General features: G+C 42.4%; 1 non-coding gene across 1 annotated transcript; it reads left to right on the top strand.

Annotated features, from left to right (window-relative positions):
• The first annotated feature begins 13,064 nt into the window (after nucleotides 1-13,064).
• Nucleotides 13,065-13,251, top strand: LOC130292235 (U2 spliceosomal RNA). Its single transcript, XR_008848141.1, has one exon. It is a non-coding gene; the product is annotated as a U2 spliceosomal RNA (small nuclear RNA).
• Nucleotides 13,252-16,610: the final 3,359 nt, after the last annotated feature.

Raw genomic sequence — 16,610 nt, 5'->3', positions numbered from 1 at the left:
AGAAAGAAAATTGATAGTTTATGAAAGCTGTTTGGACACATTACTATACAAGATGCCCTGTACCTCTAATCCACCCTGCAACAAAAAAATACTAAGAGTGTATAAAAAAACAAAGGGATCATATATTTCAGTCTTTGCTGAATGCGAGGCCAAACATTTAAAACGCATATGGCAGAGCCAGCCCCGATTGGGAAAGAAACCATTTGGAAATTTACAGTTAGCTACTGCTATCATTACTAGTGGAAACACTTACATCAAAATCCAACAGTTCCTAAAAATATTTAATATTTTGGGAATTAGCCAGGCTACTTACTACCGTATCCAAAAAATATATATATTTCCTGCAATTGAAAATTCTTGGACAATTAATCAAAAATTAGAAATGGAAAAAATATCACAACATGCAGTATGTGTTGCTGGAGATGGACAATGTGATTCACCCGGGCACAGTGCAAAATATTGTATATACACATTGATGGATGTAGAAACTAACAAAATATTGAATTTCAACATTCAACAAATATTGGTTTATCCTCTGTTGCCCTTGAAAAAATAGCGTGCAAGAATGCCATGGAATTTCTACTGCAAAATAAAGTGGACATAGACATCATTTGCACTGACCGGCATGTATCCATCAGAAAAATGCTGTGTGAGGAATATAAAACAATTGGTCCCCAGTTTGATGTCTGGCACTTAGCTAAATCTATTGGAAAAAAGCTACTTGCCGTCAGCAAAAAAAAACAAAAAACTGCCAAGATTTAGCAGAATGGATAGGACCAATTAAAAATCATTTATGGTGGAGTTCTAATACTTGTGAATGCAATCCAGATGAACTTGTAAACAGATGGAACTCTGTCTTGTACCATGTCACCAACGTTCATTTTTGGAAGGATGATAATGGTCAGGAATCATCTTGTCATCATGACCAACTCCCTGAGGACATTCAGTCCACCCGAAAATGGTTAAAAAAACAAAGTGCCTGTTATGTTGAACTTGGAAAAATTGTCATGGATACAAGACTACAAAAATACCTTAGACATCTTAGCAACTTTTGTCACACTGGATATCTGGAAGTGTTTCATAGTTCACTAACAAAATACAGGCCTAAAAGACTTCATTTTAGTACAGACAGGGTGTATGCTCGAACACAGCTTGCTGCTCTTGACCATAATTATAATGTGAATAGAGTGCAAGCAGTTGTTACAAGAGAGACTGAAACTAGCGGACCTTTAGGCACACCGAGGTACAATCTTGCCTATTCAAAAGCCCGGAAAGAGTGGTTTTTTACGATCAGTGTATGAGCCAACCACTCAGGAATTCGTCTCGAAAATCATGCAGGATGTAATGGGACTTGCCGATGGAAACATTTCCATAGACTGGACCTCTCGCCGGTCAACAATGCCTTCTAATATAGCACCAATTGAAAAACCAGACAAACAATCAATGGTTGAAAAACACCACTCAAGATTTTAATTTTTTACTTGTTTGTTATGTGCTATATACTTGTTTATGTGCTATATTGTTTAACATGCATATTCATGTATATTTTCATGAGTAAAAAATACTTTTTTTTATTAATGGTTTATTATTATAGTGTTGTTTATTAAAAAATATTATTACTACTTGTTTTTGTGAAATGTTTTCATTACAGAAAATAAATGTTAATCATCAATTGTTAAAAAAAACGTAAATCAAAAATATTCAGTTTCTAAGGAACTAATTTTTTTTTTATATGCCATATAAGACTACCTTTAAACAAGGTAAAATTTTATAGAAAACCGGGGGTTATCTCATACGCCAGGTGCTGCAGCTGGCCGAGATACAAGGAGTATGGATTATCTATTTTTCAGTTGGTATGTATTTAAAATTTCTGCTTTATATAGCAACTGACAAATAATATCTTCTCTACTTTGAATTGTTGCCATCTTGACTATTTATTCCACACACAATTCTTCACTGTTAAACATGCAAAACAAACACATTAGGATCCGCAATTATTTTACGTGGGCAACAGAGGGGTGTAGATGAGTGTACATGGGTAACAGAGGGGTGTACATGGGTGACAGAGGGGTGTAGAGGAGTGTATATGGTTTATAGAGGGGTGTAGATGAGTGTACATGGTTTATAGAGGGGTGTAGAGGAGTGTACATGGTTTATAGAGGGGTGTAGAGGAGTGTACATGGTTTATAGAGGGGTGTAGAGGAGTGTACATGGTTTATAGAGGGGTGTAGAGGAGTGTACATGGGTAACAGAGGGGTGTAATTGGGTAACAGGGGTGTAGAGGAGTGTACATGGGTGACAGATGTGAATAGGGGGTAGACATGATTGACGGGGAGGGGGAACATGTGTGACAGTGAGGACAGGAGGATGAACATGGTGACACGGGTGTGGACGGGGGGGGGTTGACAGTTGGGGTGGGTAGAGGGTGGACCTGGGTGACACCGCAGTGACGGTGGCACCGCAGGTATTACAGCTTCTTCACCATGGCTCCATTTTTGCCTCACTGGGCCGCAAGGGGGAGTGGGACACTGTGCGCAGTTCGCACGCAGGCTTCCCTTCCACCCTGCGCCGTCAGTCATCAGCGAGCATGCCAGGGCTGGAAATAAAAAAATAAAAAAATCAACGGAAAAATAAACTCCAACAATGGGAAGTGTCAAATGGAATAGCAGTGTGCCGAGGGACCACGTTTGGGAAATGACTGGTGTAGACAGATTAAAATAGACAAAATAAAATAACCACCATAAAAATTTAAATAACTAATTAATATAATATAAATAACAAGATAAATAAACATTAAAAAATTGTAAACAATAAAAGTGCAATGTAAAACTGTAGTAACATGAAAAGTGCAGAAAGTAAGTGTCATAGTGAATCAAACATCAGCAGCCATGTCACTTGCTGGGTATTCATCAGGCCAGTGGAATCCAATATATTGCCCGTCAGGATCTGGAAATTCAGACCTAATAAAATTGACGACACATGATGGTATTGGCTTTCGTCGTTTAGGCCCAAGGATTCCATGCGCAAAACAAGAGTAGGATCTATAAGCGGACTTGCGAATAACCCTACAAATAAAATAAGATTAAAATAGTGTAACAATTATGAATAATTTACAGATATGTGGATTTAGATTCAAATTTCACAAACGTGGGGGAAGACTTATAAAGACCTACATCATGTTGTTACACTTACATGAGTTCATAAGGCTGTGGTGGAGCTAAAACCATGTGCTACCGTATCCCTGCCGTATGGTAAATCATTTCAATGAGCCGACCGGAGTGATCCTCAGTGAGGCTGGCTCATTTTTGTCCCGTATGCACTTTCAACCGTACCTAAAAGGGTGAAGTAAAACCATGGTCGACTATGGCTTTTGGTCTGTGGAAAAAGCGCATACAGAGCAAAAATGAGCCAACCATAATCGGCATTTCACTCCGGACGGCTCATAGAAAGGAATTAACATACGGTTGCATTTGGCAGGGATACGTGATCCCCCGGTTTTATCTCCCCCAGCCGTATACGCTAAAGTTTGTGTAAATGTACTTTGAGATTGGTAAATTATTTGCACACAAAAAAATAAATAAAAAATAAAATGAATTGTAATAGCAACTGCAATTATGTTCATGTAAACACAGAGAAATGCTGATATGCACATTTTTAATTTTTCAAGTTTTATGAAAAGGTCAAAAAAAGAGAGTAATATTTAAAAACATAAAAAAAAATGTTTCTAAAAAAGATATAAAAATTAATATACAATACAATATTATTACCTATTGCGATTTTTTTAACAATTCTTTGGCACTTATCCATCCACTGAACTTTTTTCTTTAAATCTCAAGTTGACTAACTCCTCGTGTTGTAGAATACAAGTTAGTCCTTTATCAAAGTGGGGATTAAGAATATCCTCCTCCTGGCAGCAGATGCTCTCATCTCTTGTTGGCATAATTTTGCAATTTTGGCACTTGCACCAATGTGTATTCCCAATTCTTGGATCATTATAGTTCAATGTGGTTCAATGTGGATAAATGTAAAGTTATGCATCTGGGTACTAATAACCTGCATGCGTCGTATGTCTTAGGGGGGATTAAACTGGCAGAGTCACTGGGTGTACTTGTAGATCACAGACTACAGAATAGCATGCAATGTCAGGCTGCTGCTTCCAAAGCCGGCAGGATATTGTCATGTATCAAAAGAGGCATGGACTCAAGGGACAGGGACATAATACTCCCCCTTTATAAAGCATTGGTACGGCCTCACCTGGAATATGCTGTTCAGTTTTGGGCACCTGTTCATAAAAGGGACACTGCGGAGTTGGAAAGGGTGCAGAGACGCGCGACTAAACTAATATGGGGCATGGATCATCTTAGCTATGAGGAGCGATTAAAGGAGTTACAATTGTTTAGTCTTGAGAAGAGACGTTTAAGGGGGGATATGATAAACGTATATAAGTATATTAATGGCCCATACAAAAAATATGGAGAAAAACTGTTCCAGGTTAAACCCCCCAAAGGACGAGGGGGCACTCCCTCCGTCTGGAGAAGAAAAAGTTTAGTCTCAAGGGGCGACACGCCTTCTTTACCGTGAGGACTGTGAATTTATGGAACGGTCTACCTCAGGAACTGGTCACAGCAGGAACAATTAACAGCTTTAAAACAGGATTAGATACATTCCTGGAACAAAATAACATTAATGCTTATGATGAAATATAAAATCCCATCCCTTCCCCAATATCGCGCCACACCCCTACCCCTTAATTCCCTGGTTGAACTTGATGGACATATGTCTTTTTTCGACCGTACTAACTATGTAACTATGTAACTATGTCACCTGGGATGTCATTGATGCTTGGCCACTCTGGGTCGTTTTGGAAAGAGTGCTCATGTAGCTCGCCATGTAGTTCTGCCTTTTTTCTTAGTCTTTCCAGAAGAGCTTTTCGTTTCTAAAAATGAATACAAAAAGATAAAAAATTGTATACAATAAAAAAATGTAATCCTCTTGAACAATATATTAAATGGACATAGGGGTGTCACAAAAATTTTTGGGGACCACTTACAGTAGCCCTATGGGGGACTGTTTTATCCAAACCCACCAGTTCCTGCTAAAATGTTTGTCCAATGCATCAAGCTACAGACAAAATAGGAAAGTACAGAAATTTAGGAATAAATTAACCCATTAAACATTATCATTTTGGTGAGTCAGAATACCATTGAAGGCTGAGTATGAAGTCAGCCTCCATGGTCTATTGTTGGTGTATAGGAATGAATGGGCTAGATCTATAACATTGAGATTTTTTGCCCATTGAATTCAATGGCCCATTGTGGTCTATGGAGATCCTGTGTCAAATGAAGTAGGAAACTAAACAGCAGGGTACTGGTAGTAATATGTATGGGAGACCCTGGTGTTGGTTCAATTCCTGGGTTCAGCTCAAGTTGTGTGATTATTCTTTAATTAGGTTTGACAGATATAGGTCAATTGATACTTTGAACCGTGGAAACTAGGTTGATTGGATACCATAAATGGGCAACTAGGTTAATTGAAAAAGGAGGTAATGTGTTGTATTCAATTGACCTAGTTCACAAAAGTTCAAACTAATATGAGTATAATCACAGAACTCTATGGGGGAGATTCATCAAAACCAGTGTAGAGGAAGAGTTGTGCAGTTGCCCATAGCAACCAATTGGATTGCTTCTTTCATTTTTTAAAAGGCCTCTGAAAAATGAAAGAAGCAATCTGATTGGTTGCAATGGGCAACTCAGAAACTTTTCCTCTGGACAGGTTTTGATAAATCTCCCTCTATATCAACAGAGGAATTGAACCCACACCAGGGTCTCCCATACACATTACTAACAGGACACTGCTGTTCAGCTTTCTTACAAGTTTACCACAATATCGCCATAGACCACAATGGGCCCTTGGACTTAAATAGACAAAAAATCACTATGTTATAGATTTATTAATTTTATTTATTTATTTATATAGCGCATACAGATTCCACAGCGCTTACAATTATGGGGTACAAACAAAGACAAGTATCAGACATAAAATTACACAATAACTATTCAAACAAGAGGTGTGGGGATATGTTGGGGATATGTTGAGGCCAATTAGAGACTACTGTAGGCCTGTCTGAAGAGATGTGTTTTTAGGCCACGTTTGAAACTATGGATGTTGTTGTTGAGTCTGAGGGATTTAGGGATAGCATTCAAGAGAACCGGTGCAGCACGAGTGAAGTCTTGTAGACGGGAGTGAGAAGTTCGGATTATAGAAGATGTTAGTGTGAGATCATTAGCAGATCGGAGAGAACGTGTAGGATGGTAGACGGAGATGAGAGAGGAGATGTAGGGAGGTGCAGCATTGTGGAGAGCTTTGTGTGTGAGACTGAAGATTTTGTACTGTATTCTGGACTGAATTGTTAACCAGTGTAGTGACTGGCACAGGGAGGAGTCGTCGGTGTAGCGGCTGGAGAGGAGATGAGTCTGGCTGCGGCATTAAGGATGGACTGAAGAGGAGAGAGTTTGGAGAAAGGAAGGCCTATTAGTAAAGAGTTACAGTAGTCGAGACGGGAGTGAATCAAAGCAATAATGAGAGTTTTAGCAGTTTCAGTAATGAGAAACGGGCGGATTCTGGAAATGTTTTTTAGATGCAGGTGACAAGAACGTGAAAGAGACTGAATATGGGGAGTGAAAGACAGATCAGAGTCGAGTATAACTCCAAGACAGCGAGCCTGCTGCCCGGGAGTTATGGTAGTACCACATACCGAGATGGAAATGTCAGGGTTAGGTACAGTATCAGTTGATGGAGAAAAGACAAAAAGTTCTGTTTTAGAAAGATTTAGTTTCAGATATAAAGAGGACATGATGTCTGAGACGGCAGAGAGACAGTCACTGGTATTCTGTAGGAGTGCAGGGGTGATGTTGGAGGAGGAGGTATAAAGTTGGGTGTCATCAGCGTAGAGGTGGTACTGGAAACCAAATCCACTGATTGTTTTTCCAATTGGGGATGTGTAGAGTGAAAAGAGTAGAGGACTTAGGACCGATCCCTGGGGAACCCACGACAGCAAGGGGAAGAGGAGAAGAAGTAGAGCCAGAAAACGAGACGCTAAAGAAGCGTCCAGAGAGATAGGAGGAAAACCAGGCGAGAGCAGAGTCCTTGAGACCGATGGAGCGGAGACAACTGAGGAGGAGTTGATGATTCACAGTGTCAAAAGCCGCAGACAGGTCCAAGAGAATCAGTAAAGAGAAATTGCCATTTGATTTGGCCATCAGAAGATCGTCAGTGACTTTGGTTAGTGCCGTTTCTGTGAATGGAGTGAATGGAGCGGAAACCAGACTGTAAGGGGTCAAGGAGAGAGTTCTCGGAGAGATAGCGGATAAGGCGGGAGTAGACCAAGCATTCCAGGAGTTTGGAGATAAAGGGGAGATTTGAGACGGGTCGATAGTTGGCTGCACAGGAAGGGTCCAGAGATGGTTTTTTCAATAGTGGGGTTATGATAGAGTGTTTGAAGGAGGAGGGAAAGACCCCAGAAGAGAGGGAGAGGTTAAAGATTTTAGTTAGGTGACAGCTGATAGCAGGAGAGAGAGACTGGATGAGGTGTAAAGGCATGGGGTCACTAGAGCAGGTAGTGGGGCGGGCAGAGGAGAGGAGCTTGGAAACCTCATCCTCCATTACAGGCTCAAAAACTGAGAGTGATGAAGAGGAGACGTGGCTGGGAATTGGATCAGAACTTTTAGGGGACTGGGAGAGGATTTCATCACGAATTTCATCGATTTTAGTTTTGAAGTATTTGGCCAGGTCTTCAGCACAGAGATCAGTGATTGGGGTCTGTACTTTAGGCCGAAGGAGAGAGTTGAACGTGTCAAAAAGGTGTTTTGGGTTGTTAGACAGAGAGGAGATGAGGGAGGTAAAATATGTTTGTTTGGCGAGGTGAAGAGCGGAGTAATAGGATTTAAGCATGAATTTATAGTGCAGATAGTCTGAAGAAGTCTTAGTTTTCCTCCAGAGACGTTCAGCACACCTAGAGCATCGCCTGAGAAAGCGGGTTGTTAGCGTGTGCCAGGGTTGCTGCCGTCTGTGTCGGGAGATTCGTGTTTTAGAGGGTGCCATTTGATCCAGGGTAGACTTTAGGGTGTCATGGTAATGTTTGGCTGCTAGATTAGGGCAGGAGAAAGAAGAGATTGGTGATAGTGAAGATTGTAGAAGATAGATGTAGCCAAGTGGTCTTCAAACTGTGGCCCTCCAGATGTTGCAAAACTAAAACCCCCAGCATGCCTGGACTGTGAGTGAGTTGTAGTTTTGCGACATCTGGAGGGCCACTGTTTGAACAACACTGATCTAGCCCATTCATTCCTATACACCAACAAATTAACCCATTAAACATTTGAGGTTTGTTTAGTCAAAATACCATTGGAGGCTGAGTATGAAGTCAGCCTCCAGGGTCTATTGTTGGTGTATAGGAATTAATGGGCTAGATCTATAATATTGAGATTTTTTGCCCATTGAATTCAATGGCCCATTGTGGTCTATGGAGATCCTGTGTCAAATGACGTAGGAAGCTAAACAGCAGGGTACTGGAAGTCAGCCTCCAGGGTCTATTTTTGGTGGATAGGAATGAATGGGCTAGATCTAAAACATTATTTTATTTTATTTTGCCCATTGTGGTCTATGGAGATCTTTTGTCAAACGGGGTAGAAAGCTAAACATCAGGGTGCTGTTAGTAATGTGTAGGTTAGACCCTGGTGTGGGTTCAATTACAGTGTTCAAATGATCTTCAAGTGTAGCTTGTTGATATGCTTACCGGCGTTATTTCATGTATTGTTGCAGCTGTTTCCTCCTCACTGTCACTTTCCGTCTCCTGTTGAATACTATAATCTTCCTATTTAAAAAAAAAAAAAAAGTGAATTAATATAATAATAAGTATTAAAAAAATTATATATATATATATATATATATATATATATATATAATAAAGAATATTAATTACCTCATCAGAAGATTCTTCAGGATTATATTCTTCATCCCTTTCCTCCTCTGCAGCATATGAATATCCAGTTGCCTTTAGTAAATAGATTAATAGAGTATGTAATAGCCTAAAGCAAAATTCTCCATTACTTGGTTTTGGTCTTGTTGAGATAACATGTTAGTGGCTATCATCCTTTTTCAGTACAATAATCAATTATACAAGGTTTAATAATACTCTGCACATTGTATTTATAGCGACAGCAAGCTAGGGCTGCTCAATATCATATTTTGAGCCTGTATGCTATGCACGCTCAGCTAAGCAAACTCATTATCATGTATTGAGTGTGCATGCTATGCACACTCAGCTATGCAGGCTCATTATCATGTACTGACTGTGCAGGCTATGCACGCTCAACATCAGGTATTGATCAGATAAGCACGCTAATTATTATGTATTGAGTGTGCATGCTATGCACTCTCATTATGATGTATTGAGCCTGCATGCTATGCACGCTCATTATAATGTATTGAGTGTGTAGGATATACATGTTCAATATCATGTATTGAGCATGCATGCTATGCACACTCATATATTAACGTTCATTATTATGTATTGAGTATGCATCCTATGGATGCTCAATGTAATATATTGAACATGCATGCTACACACTTTCATTATGATGTATTGAGCCTGCATGCTATGCATGCTCATTATCATGTATTGAGTGTTTATGCCATGCAAGCTCAATATCATGTATTGATTGTGCATGCTATGCACGCTCAATATCATGTATTGACTGTGGATGCTATGCATGCTCAATAACATGTATTGAGCATGCATGCTATGCACGCTCATATATTCACGTTCATTATCATGTATTCAGTGTGTATGCTATGCATGCTCAATATCATGTATTGACTGTGCATGCTATGCACGCTCATATATTCATGTTCATTATTATGTATTGAGCATTCATGCTATGTACTCTCATTATGATGTATTGAGCCTGTATGCTATGCATGCTCAATATCATTTTTGAGTGTGTATGCTATGCATGCTCAATATCATTTATTGAAAATGTATGCTATGCATGCTCATTATCATGTATTGATTGTGTATGCTTTGCGTGCTCAATATCATGTATTGAACATGCAGGCTATGCACGCTAAAATATTCACGTTAATTATGTATTGAGTGTGCATGCTATGCATGCAAAATATCATTTATTGAGCATGCATGCTACACACTTTCATTACGATGTATTGAGCCTGCATGCTATGCATGCTCATTATCATGTATTGAGTGTTTATGCCATGCACGCTCAATATCATGTATTGATTGTGCATGCTATGCATGCTCAATATCATGTATTGACTGTGGATGCTATGCATGCTCAATAACATGTATTGAGCATGCATGCTATGCACGCTCATATATTCACGTTCATTATCATGTATTGAGTGTGTATGCTATGCATGCTCAATATAATGTATTGAGCATGCAGGCTATGCACACTCATATATTAACTTTCATTATTATGTATTGAGTATGCATCCTATGGATGCTCAATGTATGCTACACATACATGCTACACACTTTCATTACAATGTATTGAGCCTGCATGCTATGCACGCTCATTATCATGTATTGAGTGTGTATGCTATGCATGCTCAATATCATATACTTACTGTGCATGCTATGCATGCTCAATATCATGTATTGAACATGCAGGCTATGCACGCTCAAAATATTCATGTTTATTATTATGTATTGAGTGTGCATGCTATGGATGCTCAATATCAGGTATTGAGCATGCATGCTATGCACTCTCATTATCATGTTTTGAGCCTGCATGCTATGCACGCTCATTATCATATATTGAGTGTGGATGGTATGCACGGTAAATTTCTGATTTTGGACTCATTTGGTACTTTGGATCACTATCTATATTGTAGTGCTGCGGTTTTATTGAGTAACACCGGATCACTCCAGTATAGATGGTGAGCAAAAAAAGCACATTTATTCCATTGGGGGGAGGTTATGGTGTTATGTGCAATACAGTCTAGATGGTGATATAAATTGTGAATTCATTCCATCAATAAATATGCACAATTTTTTAATGGAATAAAATCTTTTTTTTTAATCACCACCTATCCTGAATTGCTGCGGTGTTCCTAATGCAATAAAATATGCAATCAGTGAGCACATGTACACGATAAAACCGCAGCAATGCAGTATAGGTCAGTGGTCCCCAAACTGTGGCCCTCCAGATGTTGCAAAACTACAATTCCCAGCATGCCTGGACAGCCGTTGGCTGTCCAGGCATGCTGGGAATTGTAGTTTTGCAACATCTGGAGGGCCACAGTTTGGGGACCACTGGTATAGATGGTGAAAAAAAAGAGATTTTATTCCATTACAAAAATGATGCATCATTTTTGAATGGGATAAAATCACTATTATTGACACCATTTATAATGCACTGCTGGCTGCAGCCATTCATTTGGGAGTGCAGCTTTATATGAAAAAATAAATAAATAAATAAATTCACAAAGCTGCAATCCCCAATGAATGGCTGCAGCCAGCAGTGCATTATAAATGGTGTCAATAATGGAGATTTTATCCCATTCAAAAATTATGCATCATTTTTGATTGGGATAAAATCACTATTATTCACTATTATTCATTGCAGTCATTCATTGGGGATTGCAGCTTTGTGAAATTTTATTTTTATTGTTTTGGGCATATAATCAATTGTACTACCCACCATTTTGATATTATAAATTCCCTCAGGGTACAGTACAGCAGCTCCATTCTCAGACTTTCAGAGGCTGCCGTCCCTCCCAGCCTGTATGCGCGCCTGTATGCGCGCTCCCGACATTGAGCGCAGAATACAGCAAGATGGGCGGAAGTGGTGGCCGGCGAGGCTTCAGATGACATCACGCCGGCCCGCCCGCCGACTTCCTGCAATCGTGAGACTGCTCAACTCTGAGCTACCGAAGAGGAGAGGAAAAAGGTATTGTTCTAATGTTTTAAGAGGATAAAAAAAACAGGGATAGATGTAGACAGTGGGAGGGGGAATATGGACATTTTAGTTGAGGATAGCTACTCTTTAAGAGCACATACCTCAGCTCTTCAATAAAATAATTTTTTTTATATATCTATATATATATATACCGTATTTATCGGCGTATAACACGCACTTTTTAGGCAAAAATTTTTAGCCTAAAGTCTATGTGCGTGTTATACGCCGATACACCCCCAGGAAAGGCAGGGGGAGAGAGGCCGTCGCTGCCCACTTCTCTCCCCCTGCCTTTCCTGGGGTCTAGAGCCCTGCTGCCGGCCCTTCTCACCCCCTGGCTATCGGCGCCAGGGGGAGAGAAGGGGCAGCGGCACCCATTGCCGGCGCCGCTGCCCCGTTGCCTCCCCCCATCCCCGGTGGCATAATTACCTGTTGCCGGGGTCGGGTCCGCGCTGCTGCAGGCCTCCGGCGTGCGTCCCCGGCGTCGTTGCTATGCACTGCACGGCGCGGCGCACTGACGTCATGCGCCGCACCGTGCATAGCAACGACGCAGGGGACGCGCGCCGGAGGCCTGCAGCAGCGCGGACCCGACCCAGGTAATTATGCCACTGGGGATGGGGGGAGGCAACGGGGCAGCGGCGCCGGCGGCAATGGGTGCTGCTGCCCCTTCTCTCCCCCTGGCTGTCGGCGCCGCTTCTCTCCCCCTGGCTATCGGCGCCGGCACCGATAGTCAGGAGGACAGAACGGGCAGCGGCGCCGATAGCCAGGGGGTGAGAAGGGCCGGCAGCAGCGCTCTAGACCCCAGGAAAGGCAGGGGGAGAGAAGCGGGCAGCGACGGCCTCTCTCCCCCTGCCTTTCCTGGGGGTTTATCGGGGTATACACGCGCACACCCGCACCCTCATTTTACCATGGATATTTGGGTAAAAAACTTTTTTTACCCAAATATCCTTGGTAAAATGAGGGTGCGTGTTATAGGCCGGTGCGAGGTATACCCCGATAAATACGGTATATATATATATATAGATGGATAGATAGATAAAAAAAAAAGTCAGTTCTGTTATGGTGAATATATTTATTGTGTGATTGACAATTGATTGGTAATAAAGGTTTTTTCAATCAAAAATCTGTTCTTATCAGTTTAATATCTGATATGTCCCCTATCTGGGGACCATAAATTAAATGGATTTTTGAGAATGGGAGCCGATTTGGAAACTTGCTTCCGTCGCCCAATGCATTGATCCGATATGGCAGTATCTTCGGGTACAGTGCACCACCCCATTCCAGTGTTAAAAAAGACAGATTCTTATTTAATCCTCTGTGGGTGCTGCTGCAGCTGTTGCCTGCCTTGTCATGTCAGTCAGTCTGGCTGCAGAAGGTGCCGCTGCTGTCCAGACCCAGTACTGCTGAATGGCCTCCTTAATTGGATAAGCTCATCGTATCCTCACAAAAAAAAAAAAAGAGTTCCACAATTAGAGACCACAATAATGAGTTGCACTGACTGGTTTATGAACGTCTATCCATTTGGCGTTTTACTGACCATGTTTGCACACTGATTGATGTAAAAAAAATAAAAAAATTATAATAATACTAATCTAGCACACCTGTGCAGGTTTGACATGACATGATACGTAGCTGTCTTGCAGGTGGTGCTGAATCCTGTTAAATGATGTGAGGGTCTCATGGTTATTCACAAGGGTGCGTCATTGCTGTTGCTTGACCATGCATTGGTTCTGTGGTCAGTGAATGATAAAAACAAAATTTGCCATCCATTGATTGATGGGAAATCAGCCATGAGGCATTTGTTTTTAGAAACTGCTGCTCACAACCAATGTTGCAATGGAGTGTCTCCATCTGCTGGTGGTATTGGATAAGCATTAGTGCTATGATGGGGTCTGAAGAAGAAGAAGAAAAGAAAGAGAGAGAGAGACTGACTGAGTGAGTGGGTAAGATAGAGAGTGAGTGAGTGAGAGTGAATGAGTGATTGAGTGAGTAATTGAGTGAGTGAGAGAGAGAACAAATGAATTAAAGTGAGTGAGTGAGTGAGAATGAATGAAAGTCTGAATGACGGAAAGAAAAAAGTATGAAGAAAGAAATATGAAGAAAAGAAAATGTATATGGAGTTGCAAACATGAGTGCAATCTACAAAGCTGTTGAGGCTGGTCCTCATGGGAGGATTGTTGCACCCAGGACCTTTAGTTCTATTAAATGTCATTCAATGCCACTGCCAGGTGTAAACAGCAGAAGAACCAGAAGCACCAACAGCACGACCATGGGTTGTCAGATTACCCTTATTCAGCAAAGAGTCCAAAAGGATGCAGGTGAATACTGTTTATTTTCAGTTTCTCGTTACAGTTGGTTTGATTCCGTGTCCGGACAGCCAGGGAGGTGGCTACAGGCAACAAAGGTAGGCGTGTTGTTTTCATATGCAGATCTTAACCCCTTAAGGAGGGAGGGCGTGCCCATACGCCCCCGTTTCAAAGTCCTTAAGGACTGAGGGTGTATGGATGCGACCGTGGGAATTTCGGTCCCCGCCGCTAGCCGTCGGGTACCGGACCGAGATGCCTGCTGAAATCTTTCAGCAGGCATCCTGTGAAAATGCCTAGGAGGGTCCTGAGAACCCCCCATGTCGGCCATGGCGGCAAATCGACGTTTGTGGCAATTCCGGGCTGATCGGGTCTCTGATGACCCGATTGCCCGGAAAATAGGGATGAAAGGATTTGTCAGTGACAGCCCCAATCCTCCTAAGGGATAGGAGCGAGGTGGCAGTGGTGCCATTCCCCCCTATCCCCTGCCATTAGTAATGACTACTGACCAATGGCAGTTAAAGGCGGAGGGGTTACCATGGAAATTCCCCGCTCTGCCCGCCCCTGGATGTCAGGAAGAGAGGGGGGGGGGAGAAGATGGTGGCGGTACCTGGGGGTTTGCCCCCCCCTCCATGCGAATGTACAGGGTACATTCACAAGGGGCGGGGGTTTACAGTTAGTCTCTCGCTGCAAGCTAGAGATCCAGGAAATTTTCTGCTGCAGCTCAAACTCCCAGCAGGAAACTCGCTGTAATCCCCCGGCAGTCTGAATGTACCCTAAAAACACTACCTATAAACATACCCCTACACAGTCCCCCCCCCCCCAATAAAAATGAGAAACCTCTGGTATGGCACGGTTTCTAAAACGCAGTCTCCAGCAGTTGCAAAACAACAACTCCCAGTATTGCCAGACAGCCATCGACTGTCCAGGCATGCTGGGAGTTTTGCAACAGCTGGAGGCACTCTGTTTTCGAAACACTGCCGTAGGGTATTTTGGTATCCGAGGCAAGTCTAACTCTTGCATCCGAAATTTAGGCCTTAAATGCGCATGGCGCTCTCTCACTTTACCGTACTCCATAAAAATTGCCCAACAAATTTTGGGGGGCTTTTTCTCCTTTTACCTTTTACAGCGGTTCTGACATAAACGCACAAAAATAAATACCCACATGTGACCCCATTTTGGAAACTACACCCCTCACGGAATGTAAGAAGGGGTATAGTGAGCTTTAACACCCCACAGGTGTTTGACAAATTTTCATTAAAGTTGGACGTGAAAATGAAAAAAAAATTTTTCTTCACTAAAATGCTGGTGTTATCCCAAATTTTTCATTTTCACAAGGAGTAATAGGAAAAAAAGCCATTGATGGCTGGGAAATATTGGAACATGGAGGTAGGCATCTTTGATGTCCACTGAAGAAAGAAATTCCCCTTGTTCCATGGATGCCACTACCGAACGGAGGGATTCCAATCGGAAGTGGCGGATGAGAAGATGAAGGTTGAGACGCTTGAGGTCCAGGATTGGCCGCACAGAACCGCCCTTCTTGGGGACCACAAAAAGATTGGAATAGAAACCCCAAAAACGTTCCCTTGGAGGAACTGGGACAATAACTCCCTGGAGAAGCAGGGACCGGAGAGCCTCCCGAAACTGTTTCGCCAGAGAAGGAGACCGGGGGGCCCGGGACTGAAAAAAACGATCCCTCGGGAGGGAGGCAAATTCCATTCGGTATCCGTTGGACACCACGTCCCTGACCAAAGAGTCCTGAATGTGTGTGGTCCAGATGTCTCGAAAAAGTAAGAGACGACCTCCCACCCGAGAAAAATCTGCGGGTGGGGGCATCACTTCATGCGGAAGTGGGTTTGCGTTTGCCCGATTTGGCCGCAAAACGGCCTGAACGGTTGGAGTCCAACTTCCAAGACGGGCAAGCCCGGAATGAGGGAGCCTTCTTGTCCCGCGAAGGCGCCTGCCTAGACCCCTTATTAGGGCCAAAAGTCCGAAAGGACTGAAAGGAAGAGGACTTCCTCTGGGAAGTAGAGCGAGCCTTATTTTGAGGCAACAAGGAACTCTTGCCCCCCGCCGCCTCAGAGATAATCTCGTCAAGGCGCTTGCCAAAAAGACGGGCACCAGTAAAAGGAAGCTCGGTGAGAGACCTTTTGGAAGCGGCATCCGCATCTCAAGCCTTAAGCCACATGGAACGGCGGAGGGCCGCCAGGTGACCCACAGCAAAGGCAGCACAATGGGCTGACTGCATGGAAGCTGTGCACAAAAAGTCCCCAGCTTTAGAGCATTGGAGAACCAAAGCAGACAGATCCTCTGGGGGGATCCCGCCTGGATA

This window comes from Hyla sarda, chromosome 9 (assembly GCF_029499605.1).
Source record: "Hyla sarda isolate aHylSar1 chromosome 9, aHylSar1.hap1, whole genome shotgun sequence".
Lineage (NCBI taxonomy): Eukaryota > Metazoa > Chordata > Amphibia > Anura > Hylidae > Hyla > Hyla sarda.
The sequence above is the reverse complement of the archived record's forward strand: the minus strand, read 5'-3'. Positions and strand labels throughout refer to the sequence as shown.